The sequence below is a fragment of the Camelus ferus genome, chromosome 5, assembly GCF_009834535.1.
Source record: "Camelus ferus isolate YT-003-E chromosome 5, BCGSAC_Cfer_1.0, whole genome shotgun sequence".
Lineage (NCBI taxonomy): Eukaryota > Metazoa > Chordata > Mammalia > Artiodactyla > Camelidae > Camelus > Camelus ferus.
Window position 1 is genome coordinate 77,564,084 of NC_045700.1, and position 18,146 is coordinate 77,582,229.

At 40.2% G+C, this 18,146-nt stretch overlaps 1 long non-coding RNA gene across 1 annotated transcript in view; it reads left to right on the forward strand.

Annotated features, from left to right (window-relative positions):
- Positions 1–10,056: 10,056 nt before the first annotated feature.
- The window catches only part of LOC116663759, a 43,264-nt gene continuing 35,174 nt past the window's right edge, over positions 10,057–18,146 (forward strand). Inside the window, exons 1-2 of the long non-coding RNA XR_004320082.1 lie at positions 10,057–10,261; positions 12,324–12,439. This is a non-coding gene — a long non-coding RNA (uncharacterized LOC116663759). The remainder of the gene's footprint in view (positions 10,262–12,323; positions 12,440–18,146) is intronic.

Genomic DNA, 18,146 nt, shown 5'->3' on the forward strand with positions numbered 1-18,146 from the left:
CCTGATATGTGCAGGCCCTGGTCAGTAGTGTCCTAGACAGGAAATGTAGTTGTCCCTCCTTTCCTTTATTGTATTCATGACAAAGATAGGCCATGGACACTTTGCAGAGGGGGTAGTCCAAGAAATGTGTAGAGTCCAAACAAACCAATGGAGAAACTAAGGGAGACTAGAAGAGGAAAAACCAATTTTTTTCCACCTTTCCCTCATTCTTCCTTTCCTGCACCAACACATATGGTATCTACTGTGACCTGTACTTAATGGAGGTGCTCAATAAATGTTAAATTAGCAAAGTTAAGCAGGCAAGTAAAAGCAGAACCACTCTTAGCACCCAGGTTAAGAGGAACCTCAACTTTAAAAGGGAGCCATGCTTAAGAGGGGTCCCACTCAGGCTCTCCTCTAGCTGCATCTCTCCCCTTGGGGTCAACGGGACATGTCTACCAGGAGCCCATATCCATCCCCCACACTGACCATGCTCTGGGAGTGGAAGACCTTAAAATTCCCTGCCTACATAGCCCCAGTGCCTGCCTAGGCCTCCCTCCAGGGCCTGCCCTCTCAAGAGCTAACCAAACTGGCATGCACACTTCCAGAGTGGCCACGGAGCAGCTGACTGGCAGGAGTGAGGAAGTGGCATTGGCCAGAGCTTGACCTGTAAGCTCCATGTTTAACATGCATGTATGGGAGGTCCCCGCCAAGAGCTGGAGGAGCCAGAGGTGGGAAAAGAAAAAGCAGTAGCTGGGTGCGGGGTCCCAGGAGTGGACTCTCCCAGAAACACCATCTTCTAACTCAAAATTCTGAGGAGCCTGAGAATTCTAAATTCCAACACTTCTCCCTCATTACAAGGGTGTATTTCTCAATGCAGGAGAACAGAAAATACTTTTAACAGCTTGTAAACTTGTCTTATAATTTTTAAATACTTTAGTAAACAGCCTTCATTTGTACTCTTGCCCCATGCTCCACGAATGTTAGAAACAGGTTCCTTAATGCAGAGAGGGAAGGGGAGAGGTGGGAAGAAGAATGGGGGAAAGCAGGAGAGAAAGAAGTAACATGAGCTGCTTACCAGACAAGGATTAGGTATATTATCTTGATAGACTGTACTCAGTGCCCAGTAAAATACCTGGAATATTTCAGGTGTTTAATATAAATCTGGTGAATGAACAAATCATCAGTAACGAGGAAACCAGGCTAACTCTGCTGCAGTCATAGCTATGACCACACTAGGGATGACAAACCTTTCCAACATGACCTGCCGACTGCTGATCCAGGCATCTGATCCCAACCTCAAGCGTAAAAAAGACAAAATCGGTAACTAATCTGTTGTGTGTATGCAAGAACTCTCCTGACAGATCCACAAACCCTGTCACCAAAGAATGAATTGGCCCCCAGGAAAACATCCTCACATCTTAGGTTTCAGGTAGACCAAATAATCAAAACAAACAGGAAGGCCAGATTCAAGACTTCTGAAATTGTTACCCAGACAGTGATGAAAACCTTAAATTTGGCAAGGACAATGAAGCTAAAGGAGTCAGATGTTAGAATATTTCAAAGGGAAAACTAATTTGATCACTGAGTGTGGCTAGTAATATTGCTAATTCAGATATGCCTGCTTAAACATTTAAAACTTCTGTTTTTATATACAAGCATAACTGAGTGAAAAAGCGTGTTCATCTTTCTCTCCTGCCACCTCCTGTACCCCACCTCCATTTATCTACACAGTGGTTCTCAATCCTCCTCAAACCTAGAATCACTTGGAAGCATTTAAAATACACCAGTGCCCGGGCCCCACCTATAAAAAATCTGATTAAACTGAGAAGAGGGACTGGGAATTGGTATTATTTAAAATTGTTCCAGGCTATTCTAATGTGTCATCTAGGATGGGAACTACTGAGCCCAGGGAGTATAGCAGTTTGGTTCATTAACCTGGTAACAGTATTCTCCACCTGGAGGCGAAAAAAAGAGAAAAAATCTAGGAAGGAGTGAAGATTCTCTGAGGAGGTGACCTGGAAAGTATCAATCCAAGGAGATGGCTATTATTACAACATAGAGTTTTGGTTTCCAATTATATCCCCTTGCTTTATTTGTTGAAATAATTCATTCTGTGTTTGAATGACTCACTTTCAAATTTTTCAAAATCACTGATTTGTATTTCAATTTTCCAGAGTAGTAACTGTCCCTTCATATTTAGACTCATCTGAGTATTTAATGTTACTCTCAATTCTCTGAGCCATATTCATAGTACGAATGTTTAATAGATGTTGAATAATACCATTCTTCTCTGCAGATCAGCAATTTCAGTGAGCATAAGAATCCTGATGCTGTTTGATAAAATTCACACTCTAAGCTCCACCCAGAGTTCTCATTCAGTAAATCTGCGAAGGGACTTAGGGGTTTGCATTTTTAACAAGTTCTTCAGATAATTCTGCTATTGCTGATTAGCAGGCAACCCTCTGGAGAAGCAACGCCCTCGGGGCTCCAGGTCTGTGGATAATCACTAGACATGGAGTTTTTCACTTTCTACCATGCTTGAGAATTCTGTAAAGCAATGGCACAGACATTCCAATTCTATCAGTCATAGGGAACTGATTACAAATAGCTTGAATTCCTTTACTCTCAATTATGTTAGAGAATACCACCCGTCTCAGAGTCCATGTTATACTCAAACCAGCTCTTATGAAATCCTGGTAAACTGACTCAACTTTATGTGAAATCCTTGAGCTGATTCCTTACCTTACTATCTTTAAATACAGGACATAATACAATATATTTATAAGTTAATTAATGATAAGCAAACATATGCCAGAGATAAACATAGTACTGAGAGTTTCAAACTGCTCAGCTTACAATGATATCTCAACAATCATGAAGATTCCACTGTCATTTCCTTATTTGGGGTGCTTTTCCTCAATTATAGAGGCTAATAAACTTGGTAAGGCACCTATGTGCTCTTTTAAAGCCATGTGAGTTGCTTCCCAACCTCTTGGTTCTTTTAAATTGCTGGTGATTTTTTTCCACTCGTTTCCCAGGTATCAGTGCAAACTGATACACAAGCTTATCTTGCAGAAAACTGTCCTTCATTTCTCAAAAGCAAAGGCTGGCAGCTGTGCAGTGATATCTGCAATTGTTAAACATGTCCTAGGTCCAAACAGTACTTCATGATTTTTTTAATTTACTCTCTATAATTCTTTAAGGTAGGTAATATTATCTCCATTTTACAGGTATGGAGAGCAAGGTTGAGAGAGCTTCTTTCCCCAAGGTCACTCAGTTAGTAAGTAGTTGAGACTAGAACCCAGGTGTTCTGAATATTCATCCAATTCTCCTTCCACTGCATTACACTGCCAGTCATCTGGCCCTGCTAGTTCAACTGTACCCAAGCATTCCAGGTATTTTTTAATTACTTCTTTCCCAGTACTAGTTGGCCTTCCAATTTCCTCTCACAGCTGAGACTCATCCTAGCCAAGTGTTCAAATTTATATAAAAGGTAAAAATGAAAACTACATTAAAAGCTTCTGCCATTTCACTGTGCTCCATCACTACCCTTTCCTTTCCTATCTATCTAAGGGTGGTGTTTTCCTGGCTTCTTCTCCTCTTTATTATATTCATCATCTCTAAGTATTAGAATTGGCCACAACTGTGTGATTGGCAACATGCTAGGTGCTACTGTGGTCACACAACAAAATGACAGTCTCAGAGTGCCAATCTCACACTGGCAATGGCTGATAAACAGGAGGGGAAGTAGATGTGGGCAGGAGGAGCTGGCCAAAATTAACTAAAATATGTGTGTGCTTTGACAAGGACCAGGTGCAGAATGGATGGCTGGGAGGCAGAGGTAGGGGATTCTGCTCTCCTAGTCCCCAAAGCCTGGCTGCTAATCTATACCAGTCCCTAGGAGTGGAGATGGAGGCTCAGAAATGTGATTACTACATGTGATGCCAATCAACAGACACTAACGGCCGCTGAGATGGGTACCAACTCTGGGCTTCTTGGGGAAAGCTCTCCCTGGCTCACCTCCAAGGTATCAGTCGTCCCCTGGCATCACCAGCTGTCTCTCATCTCTACCATAACATGTATCCATTTTAACCATTTTTGGACTGTATTTCATGTCCAGTTGTTAAAGTTCATCTATTCCAAGACCTCAACATTTGAAGACAATTACAATTTTAGCCAACAGAAACTATTTAATCAATAAATAATTATTGTGCATCCATAATATATATGGAAGACACTGTGCTCGGGGATAAGGAAAAAGACATGACATGACACAGATGTTTCCTGACCTCATGGAGCTGATATTCTAGCTACTTGGAATTTTAGCTATCATTGCAAAAAAAAAAAAAAAAACTTTCACATAATTGTTTATCCATGTCCCATCAGTGTATAGTGTGGAATCATATGACTAGAGAAGTGGAATTTTTACTTTAATATTCCAATGCCTGGAGAGTCTGTTTAATGGGTGTTGGAAGGAGGCCTGAGCACTGACACTACTTGAAAACTCCCTCAGATAACTGAGTATACCTCAGGAGTTGAGAACCATCTCTGTTCCAGTGTTTCCTACCTCTGCTGGGTCCTAAGAATCACATGGGGATATGATTAAACCTGGGCCCCAAATCCACTAAATCAGAATAAGATGGCTGGGAGTCTGTATTTCTAGCAAACATTCCAGTAATGTTTATAACTGGATCAATTTGGAAAACACTGACTTTTGTCAAAAATAAAATGAACTGTCTATTGACATGTGAATCAATCCATCATAAATTCTAACTTCTAAATTAAATTTTTAAAATTTATAATCAGTCTTTCACTATTAATGAACTAGAGTTTGCCTTTATAATAAATATGCTACTGTTGTATGAAATGTCAAAATGAAGTACAATTTGTTTTCTTTTTTTTATTGAACTGTAGTCAGTTTACAATGTTGTGTCAATTTCTGGTGTACAGCATGTTTGAGTCATACATACACATAATTATATTCATTTTCATGTTCCTTTTCATTATAGGTTACTACAAGATATTGAGTATAGTTCCCTGTGCTATACAGAAGAAACTTGTTGTATATCTGTTTTATATATAGTAGTTAGTACCTGCAAATCTCAAACTCCCAATTTATCCCTTCCCACCCACTTTCCTCCCTGGTAACCATAAGTTTGCTTTCTATGTCTGTGAATCTGTTTTTGTTTTGTAAATAAGTTCATTTGTGTCTTTTTTTTTTTCCGGATTCCACATATAAGTGATATCATACGGTATTTTTCTTTTTCTTTCTGGCTTACTTCACTTAGAATGACAATCTCCAGGTCCATCCATGTTGCTTCAAATGGCATTATTTTATTCTTTTTTATAGCTGAACAGTATTTCATTGTATAAATATACCACAATTTCTTTATCTATCATCTATCAATGGACATTTATGTTGTTCCCATGTCTTGCCTATTGTAAATAGTGTTATGAACACTGGGTTGGCATGTATCTTTTTGAATTAGAGTTCCCACCAGATATATGCCCAGGAGTGGAATTGCTGGATCATAGGGTAAGTCTATTTTTAGTCTTTTGAGGAATCTCCATACTGTTTTCCATAATGGCTGCACCAAACTACATTCCTACCAACAACATAGGAGGGTTTCCTTTTCTCCACACCCTCTCCAGCATTTATCGTTTGTGGACTTTTGAATGATGGCGATTCTGACTGGTGTGAGGTGATACCTCATTGTAGTCTTCATTTGCATTTCTCTGATAATTAGCAATACTGAGCATTTTTTATGTGCCTATTGGCCACTTGTACGTCTTCAGTGGAGAATTGTTTGTTTAGGTCTTCTGCCCATTTTTGGATTGGGTTGTTTGCTTTTTAGTTATTAAGTTGTGTGAGCTGTTTATATATTCTGAAAATTAAACCCTTGTCAGTGGCAACATTTGCAAATATTTTCTCCCATTCCATAGGTTATCTTTTTGTTTTGCTTATGGTTAGAATGAAGTAGAATTAAGATAAATATGCCCCTATATGTTATTGGCCTTTAAAGAGTCAAATAAAAAACGGACCTTGTCCTGGCCATTAACACAATTACAAATCAGTTTGTTAAAATTTGTTTGGATTTAGAACATCTAATTTCTTGATCACAAACTAACCTAAACATTTCTTATTAAATGAAATTTAGTCATGACTTGAAATATTTGAAGAAAAGCAATCATCCAGAAAATTAAGGTCAACCCAAAACAGATGGCATCTATGAAACAGGGTGTTAAATTCTCTGTTATGCCAAGTGAAAAAATTAAACAAAATCTGTTAGAAGACACTCCTTCTGAAATTTATATGTCTTATCTGGGAATGCATATATATTTTTTAATAACCCAGACTTTTTAAACAGTAGCAGATCTTTCATGTTTCCTTCCAAGACTTCTGTCATTTGAAAATAAAGTTTCAAGAATCATCGTTTTTGGAGGAAATACATTTTCATGTTACAAATATGTTAGGATTTCTCAGGGCCCATTACATAACCTACATTTCCATTTACATCCATTAGAAAGAAAACATCTTTTTGCTTTCTTACTATCCCTTTAAAGGACTTTATTTTCAGCCTAGTGCTACTTTTGGGGAAAAATTTTTCCCAATTATGATGTATAAGGCAAAAAAGTATGTTCTCAAGTCTCAGATGACTAAGCCATGTAGACCCCCAGGAAAAGGTAGGGAGAATAAATGACACTGGCAAGGGAACCAAATGGTTTTGGTGATGACAAAAACAACAGATACTGTTCCGGGGCACCAAACACAATGAAGCAAACAGTTACTGCTGTAGAGCTTTTTCATCATTCATTTCCACTACAACTTTCTATCTTTCAGATATAATGAGCAACCCCGAGAATTTTTCATTTATGAATGCAGAAAACCTCTTTCTAGGGCACTAGAATGTGAAAGGCATGAATAAGGATGAAGAAATGGGCATTTTCATTTTGATTGGAGCTAAGTAGTTTAAAAAATGATAATGGGATTGAAAATGTATTTAATAAAAAATTATGCTGTGAATAATAAATCAGGTATTGTAATTCTGACATTAAATCATTTTCTAGAATATCTGTTTTTCAGTAGAATATGAGTTCAAAACTAAGAACTAGAAAAGACATCAGATATTTTTCTATCCTGAATGAATTTTTTTCTTCTTTGTAGAAAAAATAAAAAGCAAAGCCATGCCCTAAATTTATATTTATGGATAATGTTTTATATAGTTCTAAAGCTGAATATATTGTGAAATGTTTTACAAATATTAATTCACTAATCACTACTAAATTCCTTTGTAGATTATAGCAAAAATGCTTTTAAAATAAGCCATACCCTTGTCCTGCCTTCCAAATGGCTCTTCTTGTACTGGGCTCTACAATGAAGAGCTGATATTTCACGGACTATTCAAGTTCCTAGGAGGAATTTCATCTTTTCCTGACTAATGATACCATTTGTTCCAAACATCTGATTTCCAAGTCACAGAATAAATGATTCACAGTATGGATTTATTCCAACATAATTTGCTCTCAAACTATACTTGCTGACATCTCACTGAAATCTAATAATGTGGAAAGATACACATGTTATATTATTAAATAAAATAGCAACTTATTGAATAACTACATGGTACCAAAATATATAAATATATACCTATAGCTATAGCTGTCAATGTCTGAAAGGAATTATAGTTGTTAAACACTTGTTTCAACAATGAACATGGCTTCCTGTTGTAATTTAAATGTGTTTATTTTACTTATGGTATATATTGGTGAGATATACATCTGGTAACATAAGAGATAAAGTAGTAGTCGAGATTATCACACTTAATTATATTTAAATGAATTCTTAAATAAACAAAGTATCAAAGTATCCACAAAACTGGAGTTAGATTTGTCATCTCAATTTCCAAGACCCTGATTAAGTCTTTTCACTCTCTCCTCGCTCAGCACTTAGGCTCCTTCATCTCCTCACAAATATTCAAGACTAACCAGTGCCCTTCTGGATGTGTGCTGGATACCTGAGAGTGCCCATGGTGTACCATCTTTCCCACAACATGGGTAAAACAAACCTGGATCCCAGCCTCAAGGAGTTCAAAAGAAAAGAGATGCCATGTTCACAAATAACGACTATAAAAACAATACAGGATAAGTTCCTTAAAAGGAATAAAACCATAATGTTATGAAACTTTAACATCTTCTTCCTATGCGTTTGGTTCCACTGCCCACCCTTTCCCCCTTGGATATCTTCATGGTCTCCTCTTTTGCACTTTCATTCTCTGCTGACTTTTGACCTCAACCGTGACACCCTCTCCAGTTTTGTTCTGCTCTCTCCCCTCTGTCTATGCTTTCTCAAAATAAACATGTATATTTAATGCCCTATTATCTTTTTTTCTTTTTTGTAAAAAATTTCCCCCTAGTGACTAGAATACCAACACATGCTGCCTGGGGACTGTTTTCTTTTCAGGGTTTTACACTCACTTCCACCAATTTCCACTACCAGGGTAACTTCGTTAATGTATCTCAATCATTGCTAAACGTTCTAATGCGTTTAAGCTGAGGATAACTTATCCTTTGTGATGTTTATATTTATCAACCCAAAATAATGAACTTTGCGCCCTCTTTTCTGGAAGATGGGTTGAGAAGAAAAATGGGGCAGGGCCTGTAATTTTCAGGTAGCATTTTGAGTTAAGAGAATAGTATAAACTATGGCAAAAAAATACTGAGCTGTGAAATTTGTTCAGTTATGTAAGACTAAGAGAGAAGATTCCCTTTTTTATTTTTGTTTTTTACCGGAAAAACCTGTAAAGGGGTGGGCAGTTTTTAGATGAAAGGTCATAGGAAGAAAAGCACTGGAAGTTGCGATATAAAGAAAAAAAAAAAACAACAAGGAATCAGAAAAATAAGGTGATACAGAATTTCCACTTTCATTTTGAAAGGAAAGTAGAAGGGACATGACGGGAAAAGAGCTCCTTGTGGCCTTTTCACCTCACAGCTCTCCTCAGTAATGCTTAAGGGTCGGCGGCCATCGACCAAGCTACTGGGTTGGGCTGCCCCCGACTTCAACGCCCAGGCTTTCGCGTTCCTAGACGCCACGCCCCGGTTCCCACAGAGACGCGGCCGCTCGCCAGCGCGGGAGCCCGGGAGGCGCCGGCCCCGGCCCGGCCCCCCGCGCTGACTTCTCCCGCCCAGACCACAGCCCCAGCGGCCGTCTACGATGCTCGAGGCCGCCACGAACGCCCGGGCGGGAAGCACCCGCCAGCACGGCTACGGCACCCACACCTCGGAACCGGGTCACCTCCGAACCGGGGCGGGGAGAAGGGAGGGCGCACCACGCGGGAAGTCGGACCCAGGAGTCCAAAAGCGGGGAGGGGTCTCTCTGGGGTGTTCAGGGAGTAGACCCCAGAAGCCGTCTCGGAACGTGCGGAAGCGACCGCGAGGGCCCCCAGGGCCGGGCCCGACCGCGCTGGGGCCCGGGAAACCGCTGCTTCGGGCCGCCGAGGACGGCTCCCGCGGCTGCGTACTCACTGCAGGGGAAGTCGTTCTCCTCTCCAGCACTCACGTCGGCCAGGCGCTCCCCAGAACTAAGAGTCAGGGCTCGGCGGCGTGAGGCCCCACGGCCTACTGGACCTTCCACCTGGACGGCGGGGAGGAGGGCAACGACGGCGCTCACCCCACGGCCACGCGGGCGGGCGCGGGCTGCGGCAAAATGGCGCTGGCCGCCTGCGCCGTCGGCCCACCCCTTTCCAACAGGGCCTGGAGCTGCCCTCCCAAGGGTGGCCAGCGACACTAGGCTGCCTTCAGCAGTCGTCCTCCGCGCCCAGGCCCCATCCCAGAGTCAAGCTAAGCCTCCTCCCTTTGAAGAGTCAATCAGGACCCTACCTCCTGAACAGCCTCCAGCGTTTCTCACTCCTTTCCCCAAGGAAACTATACAGCGAAGCTTACAAAACAGGGTGTTGCGGAAACAGTGATCGGAATGGAATGGAGGTTGGTAACAACCAGTATTTACTGTGGAGGTTCTGAGTTCGGAATACTTACTGGAATGAGTCTGAGTCTATTTGACAGAGCTAAATGTATGAATGTGTCCACCATCTTTCTTCCTCTGCAGGTTCCAGGAGACGGTTCGGTTGCTGCTCACTTCCAGGGCCTTCTTTATGCTGATACCTGGCACTTGATGAAGAGAAAAAACCAAGAGGGCAGAGAGCTGCAGACCAAGGAGTGGAATGGATCTGGGAGACTGAAGGAGGCAGCAGGGGGAGGACGGAGGAGCTGGCAAACCTAGAAGGTGGGGTTCTGACTGATGATCTAGGAAGACAGTCCCGGGAGTTGGGAGGGGAAGGGAGTGCTCGAGCCCTTGGGTAATAATGGGAATGTTTGTCATGCGCCATGCAGTGTAATTCCAGATTGCTGTCTCTTCAAAATACTTGAGTCAAAGCATACAGGAATTTTATAATTTATTTGGGTTTCTTTTGAATTTGGCAGAAGGACAAAGACCTAGATCTGTTCAGGTTTTGGTACACGTGAGATGTCAGGGTTAGTGAGGGGTGTGAGGAGTGAGAGTAGGCACAAGGGAAAGATGCACGGAAACTAATGATGTCAGTAGGACCAAACAGAATACAGTCCTTTAGTCTCCAAAGCTTTAAGAATACTCTATTTGGGAGATATATCTCTATATTTGCTAGACATTTATTGCTGCTAATATTTCCCCACTAACAAGAAATGTTCTACAGTGTCACACTAATCTATTTAAAAACCAGAGAACCATGAAAATTCTGCACAGAAATCCCAAACCCATGACGACATAAACAGAAATGTGTGTGCTGCTCTACCCAGTTCCTTTAAAAGCTGTCAGTGTTCATTACAGAATAGTAAATGACTGAATAAATATTAGCACAGATTCTGCTCTTTTTTTTTTTAATTTTAGTGAAGTTAGGGACTAAAGGGGCAGCAAAAATTCTGTTTCACTGACATGAATGACTCATTCCATCCTAAGTAAACTCCTACATAATCAAGTTTATTATACTGCTCTGCATCATCTGTTTGGGAAAAAAACATCTTTTAATAGGCCACAGATCTAAATTCTGAAAATTAATGTTGCATATTAAAAATATTATAATATAAAAGATAAATTCATTCTGGGATTAAGGAATTATGCAAATGCAAATAAATCCAAGAGAGAAGTAGAGAGACTGAGAGAGAAATCACTTTTTAAATGGATACCATGAATCTTTTGGTTCATTTTACTCACCAGAGAATTTCGCTCTAGTTAACCCTAACTTTGCCCTGATCAGAGGCACTAGAATCTGACTCAGCTGCCCTTTTGCTGTATCCTCAGTCAATAGTAATACCCTGTGTTACTAGGACACATCCCATACACATGCAGCCGAACTTTGCCTTTCTGATTCATTAAGCTCATTTGTTACCAGATTTTAACTTCACAAATCCAGAACTTTGAGTATCTCCTGCCAAAGGTATTCATATGGACACCAATCTGTCCAGCAGTTCCTCTGCAGGATACGTCTGCATAATACCCTCTGTTCACTGTAAAACTTTGTTCCTTTGGAGGTTGAAGGACTTCTGAATCATTATGAGGATGTCTGCTGAATGACCTCTCCATTAGGGACTTCTAGAAAAGCTATATGATGGCCCATCATTTCCAAAAGAATGAGCCAAGGGAGTACATACCCACTCTGAGTTTCCTGAGGTTTCACTATTGTCATAATCACCGCACCTCCCTAAATTCCTTCTGTCCAGCCAGCTTTTAATTCTTCTCTCAACCATCTCCTTCAGTCTTTCACTATAATTTAGAATCCTCTACAAATTCTAGGATATGGAGAAGTATGGTCAGGCCATATGTTTCTTTACTGGAAAAAAAATTTTTTTTGATGAGGTAAGCCTGTCTCTTTTCATTCTACTTAGCAGAGGTGGAAAAAATTATGAATGTATTTTTTCTTTTCATGTGCCATGTTTCTCCTTGAAAAACAAAGACAAAACTGAGCTTCCTCCAAGTTTTACCTATTCAGCCGTTTACTTTCCAGGATCCTTCATCAGGAAACCATTGTACTGGGTAAAAGATTGGAGTCGATACTGGAATCAAGAAAAGGCAAAATGAGGACCTAGTCAAATAAACAGTCCCAGACAAGGTATATTAGGGAGCTAGAGGAGGTGGTTAGAGATGAAAAGGAATTCAGAGATAAACAAGTTTGGGGTATACAGAGACCATGCAATGCTCTAAAGCCAGATGAGTGTGATATAACACATGAAGTTTCCTTCTTGCTTTGGTTGTCCTGAAACTGAGATTGATTTATTATTGACTTACCATAAACATCTCTGTATGGTCTCCCCAGGTACACATAGCATGTGGTAGTGGCCACTGGTGGAAACTTCTGTGGGTCTGGAAGGCCTGACCTGAGGACTAGGATATGAAACTTCATGCTCATAACTGCAATCCAGGAGCTATCAGGTAAAGGCAGCAGTCTCCGGGGTTACGATCTTAGTACCAGAAACCAAATTGTAAATATTAATAAATATGGAACTAAAAAGACCTCCTATAAGGAGCAGAGCACAGCAGGTAGAAGAAATGTGAGTCCTCAAGAATTACATGTGATTGACAAAAAAATTACATATGGTGCCAGTAGCCTCTAATATAAGCATTTTGGATGTCATTAAAGATGCTAAGGTTCACTGTAAAACTTTGTTCCTTTGGAGGTTGAAGGACTTCTGAATCAAGGCAAGATTCAGGCCTCAATTCTGAGACACTGAGATGATTTTTGATCATCTCTGCCATGCTCTGCTAGAAAGCAAAGGGAACTTCCATGCACACCGTTGGCAACTTGCATACCGGGTAGTTCCTGATGGCTCTCATACTGTGCCTGTGCTGGTCCTTCACCTATTGTTTGAACAGCTTCCTAAGATTTCCAATATCTCCATGTTTCCTTAACTTTTTTTTACATTATTTAAATTATTTTATTTTTTCTTCTAGTTTTATTGAGGTATAATTGACATAGAGCATCATATAAGTTAAGGTGTACAGAGTAATGATTTGACTTACGTACATCATGAAAATTACCACAGTAAGTTTAGTGAACATCCATCATCTCATACAGGTACACAATTTTAAAAAAAGAAAAAATATTTTTCTTAATGATGAGTGCTCTTAGGATATACTCTCATAACAATTTTTATATAAAACATACAGCAGTGTTCATTATATTAATCATGTTGTACATTATATCCCTAGTACTTATTTATCTTATAACTGGAAGTTTGTACCTTTTGACCACCTTCATCCAGTTCTCCCTCCCCTAATCCTCCTGCCTCTTTCCATACTTTTTAAAACCCTTTATTATCAACCTTATCAAAAAGTCAATATTTTCGTATTACTAGTAGACTTGACTCTCCCCAGATAGGTTTTGACAATTTTCCTTTCCACTACTTTCCTTATTCCACTACTTATGGATGTATATAGAGATGTATTTACAGTATCTTTAAGCTACATCACACAACTACTATTATATTGTATAACTACAGTAAATATTTACTGCTGATGAGGATATGGGAACTTGGAGACCATGAAGCCATGATCTGGGCTTCACTATTTCGAATTGAATGATGATTAACGCAATAATAATAGCAAATATCTGCACGATGTTTTTTATTTTATGAAATACTTTTATAGTACTCAGTATGTCGATTGAACCACACACTAAAATAGTAGAGCAGAAATTCTTGTTATTTCCTGTTTACAGATGGGCAAATTAAGACTCTGGGAGATTACATGACTTGCTCAGGATCAATAAGTTTTCATTGGCAGAGCAGTGACTCAGAAGCAGGAGATATGACTTCAAGTCAAATATCATTCCACTGTGATATGATGGTGGCCTTTTCCTGTCTTAAGCCTACATCAGAATTAAAGCCACAAATGAAAGGGCAGTAACCATATTCTGGTATAACTGAGCAGCTGAATGTCACTATGAGTGATTTCGGTCTCGCATCTTTATAGGTACTTCACAATTGCCTGGTCTTTACATCTCCCAAATGCTTTTCATGTATTATAAATGTTGGAGACAGTGGCTAGCCATTGTCATTTCACTTATTAATGATTTGATGGAGAATGTACAAGTGACCTGTGTATATTTGATTCAGAAGTCAACTTGAAGCAGTGAGTCACACAAAAATAAGCATTTAGCCATTACATTCATTCATTTTAGGCAAGAATGCTGCTTTCTCATTTACCCTTTCTTTGGAGCTGATAAAGAAATGGGTGACTCTTTTGTCTGCTAATTGTCATGACAGAGGGAGATAGTGTCACTTTTTACAGTAATCTGAGCTGTGGTTATGCTATATTTACCATGGATAAATTATCTAACCCAGAAACTCCAGACAGGTCTCTTTTTATGTTTATTTAAGTTAACAATGATGTTGGATCACCTTTGGAGAAGGGCAGGATGAGGATGCTTTGTTTTGCATTAAACTCGTGTGCTCAGGGCTTATGTAACTCCAGCTTCTTCTAGTGCAAAAAGAAATATATTGAGTATATGCTGAATAGCTCTCCACTAATTCCTCTCACTTTCATGCATGTCCTTCATTCTACAAAACATCTTTCCTCCGAACTAGATGAGAGTGTATCATTTTCAAATGTAAACATTTCTTTTCAATGGTAAAAAAAAAGAGACCAGACTACCCATGACAATAATTGTAATTTTGTTATCTGCTGAACAAGAAAATACAGAATTAAAAAAAAACTTCAGTGAATTCAATAATATGTTTAAAAAGAAAACTTTGTTTTGTTCACCATGATATTCTGAATACACTTTTGGGGAAAAAGAAAGTAGAGTATACATGCAAGACATATTTATGTTTTGTCTACACGTGGATTCACAACCATCCTCCGACCCACGCATCCTCCCACAACTGATACAGAATTTTTGTTTCTCAGACTGTTCAATTGTCTCCATAGCTCTGCTTCTCCAGGTAGAGAGACAAGCCTTGATGCAAAAGCAAGGGGCATCTACGTGGTATGAATTCATCCATCCCTTCAGCAAACATTTCTCGAGTACCTTGAGTGCCAAGCTACGTCTAGGTTGTTGTGATTTCTGGGAACTTCCCCACCCACTGATATCTGAAATAGTGCTAGTCAGAACTGCATAACTATCCTATCAAGTTTAGACCTCTCAATGTTCAAATTTCCCTGAGAAGGACAATACTTTTAAGTTATTAGTTGCTTCTCAATCCTAGCTACACAGTAAAATCACCTAAGGGATTTATATGATGAAATGTCTCTGAATATGAACCTGCCCTGGAGGCTGGATTAGCAGAGCAGTGTAGACAAGGAACAAGTCCTGAAGACAAATCTCTTCAACCTCTTAAGTCTGCCTTCAACTTGTCCTGACCCCTCTCTTACCCTGAACATGCTTGAACATGTTACATAGAATGTTTTCATCCAGAATACTTTTCCTTTAGCTGAGCCCCTTGTCCTCATTCTTTCAACACACACTAATATTCGTTGAGCACCTACTGAGTACCAGGCACAAGGCAAAGTTCTGACCTCATAGAATTTACATTCTAACTGGGGAGAAGGGCAGTAAAACGAATTTAGCATCCATTTGTACTTGTTCTTATTTCTTTTCTTCTATTTGCTGGCATCTTCCAGGTACTTGATATTACTCTGAGTCGATGGCTCTCATGTTGGATTCTTTTCTATGTAATTATTCACATGTATCACGTGGGCTTTTTAAAAGAGCATTTATAATTACACTTAACAAATCTATGTCCGAGATGACTAACTTTCATCCTATCCTTTGAAAATTAAAGTACTTTGGTTTTAAAACGTTTCTATCTCCGGGTGAAATGCGGAACGAGGGCAGGATCTTAAATCAGAAAACCCCAAATTCAGAACCTGACTCTGCCTTACTGGCTATGTGGCCTCAGGCCAGTTACTTAACCTCATTAGGTCTCAATGTTCTCATTTGTGAAATGAGGATAATAATATGAAAATCAAAGGTTCAAATGAGAAATACACAACATATACAACTAACAGGGATCCACACAGAGCACACATGTAAGACAGGTGGTTAAGAGCGAACTGGCCCTGAGACCAAGATGAACCTCCCCGAGCCCTTCCATCTCCGTTATCAAAGGTGAAGACAGATCTCCAGAAACTCCTTCCTCTTCACCACCAAACACATGTTCTCACCACTATTATCTGTCTTGATAATTATCTCCTGTTTTCACTTATTCTCATTTATGTCAGCCACCACAAATCCTCCCAGACTGCCTCTCATCTCCCACACTCTAATCCTTTTAAAGCTTTTCACAAATCCTATTCTTTCATCTTCTCTCTCCCTTCCACTAGTCCTAAAACCCATTGACTGTGCTTTTTGAAATTCATGACTATTATTTGCGAAACACCCTTTATTAGTTATGCATAGATTTGCTGCATAGCAAATAACTCCAAAAACTAGTGACTTAAAATAATAATTTATTATATGGCATAATTTTTAGAGATTGGAAATCAGATAATGGTTTGTTTAGACATTTTTAGCTTGAAGTCTCTCTGGAGGCTGCGGACATCTGAAAGTTTGAGAAGTAGGGATCTGCTCCCAATGTAGTTTACTCACATACTGGCAAGCTGGTGGCGGTTACTGGGGAGAAGTCTCTCTTCCCCTCCCCAAGGACTTATCCACAGGGCTGCTTGAGTGTCCTCATGGCCTGGTGGCTGGATTCACTAAGAATCAGTCATGTAAGAGCAAAGCAGAAGCTGCAGTGCCTTTATGACCTTGCCTGGGAAATTACATGTCATCACTTCTGCAGTATTCCATTGGTCACACAGGTCAGCTGATTCAGTAAGGGAGGGGACTCAAAAAAGGCTTAAATACCGGGAAGTGAGGATCATTAGGTATTATCTTGGTGGCTGGCTGCTACACCTCTGTTTCACAAACAGTTCTTCTTTTAATACTGCCTTCACCTTTTTGCTCTCATCAAAACCTGGCTTCCCCCTGAGAATGCCCTATCAGCCTCCCAGTTGGAGACTGCTTTTCCTTTTGTAGCTTTCAGATCTTTGAGCCTGGAAATGAGTAGGTGGCATCCTTACTCCTCACTGCTTTTGGACACTTCTCCCTCACTCTTCCCTAAAAATGCCAACTTGAACCTCACGTCATCATATATCACGTTAGTTGATGACGCTGCCATTCCCTCATTTCTCTATAGATTCTAGCTCCTGACTCATAGTGGTACTCTCCAGTGCTACTACTGCCTTAATTCCTGAGCTCTGGACACACAGATAGATAATCATGCTTATACTTGGGCCTCTCAATTCCTTGGACTTTTGTCTTCTCCATTGATTATGTCAGTCATTCTACCACAGCTTCTAATCCCATGGTCATAGCCCTAGATCATGTCATTAGCCATAAATGCAACCATTCTTAATGTTAAATTCATGTGTTCCACCCTCTGACCACCACCTCTAATCTTTCCAGCTCACTCCCTCTACTATCTCATCCCCAGTCATCTTTCAAATCCACTGGGCATTCCGCTATCCTTCGCCCCTTAATGTTATCACCCCCCTACTTGACAAGCTTACATGACCAATCTTTATAATTGTTCCCTTCTGTATACCCTTGACTCTTTTGCCTCTCTTCAGCTTTGATGCAGGAAACGGATGTGGGGCGTGAGGAGGGCCAAGTCCCAGGTCTCAGTTGAGCTCCTGGGACATGCCCTGCCAAGTGTGGGTCCTTGGCTTCGCACAGGAAAAAATTCAAGTGTGAGCCACCGTTGAGTTAAGGTAGATTTAGAGAGATACATACTGCATAGAGTGTAAGGCAAGGAAAGAGGTGTGGGAATTGGATGCTCAGGTTAAAGTAAAAGTAGGTACACACTCCATAGAGTGCGGCCTGTCTCCAAAGGGGAGAGAATGCTCAAAGGGCCACTAGGCGTGGTGTTGTCACTTTTTATGGTCTCAGTAGCTTCATATGCTTACAGGTGGGATCAATCCAACTGCCCTGGGGAAGGGGCTGGGATTACCAGGAATTGGGCCACTGCCCATTCTTTGGCCTTTTGTGGTTAGCCTTGGGGCTGTCATGGCACCTGCGGACATGTTATTCGATCACGCTGTTATAATGAGCATATAATGAAGCTCAAGATCTACTAGAAATTAAACCTCTTAATCCTTA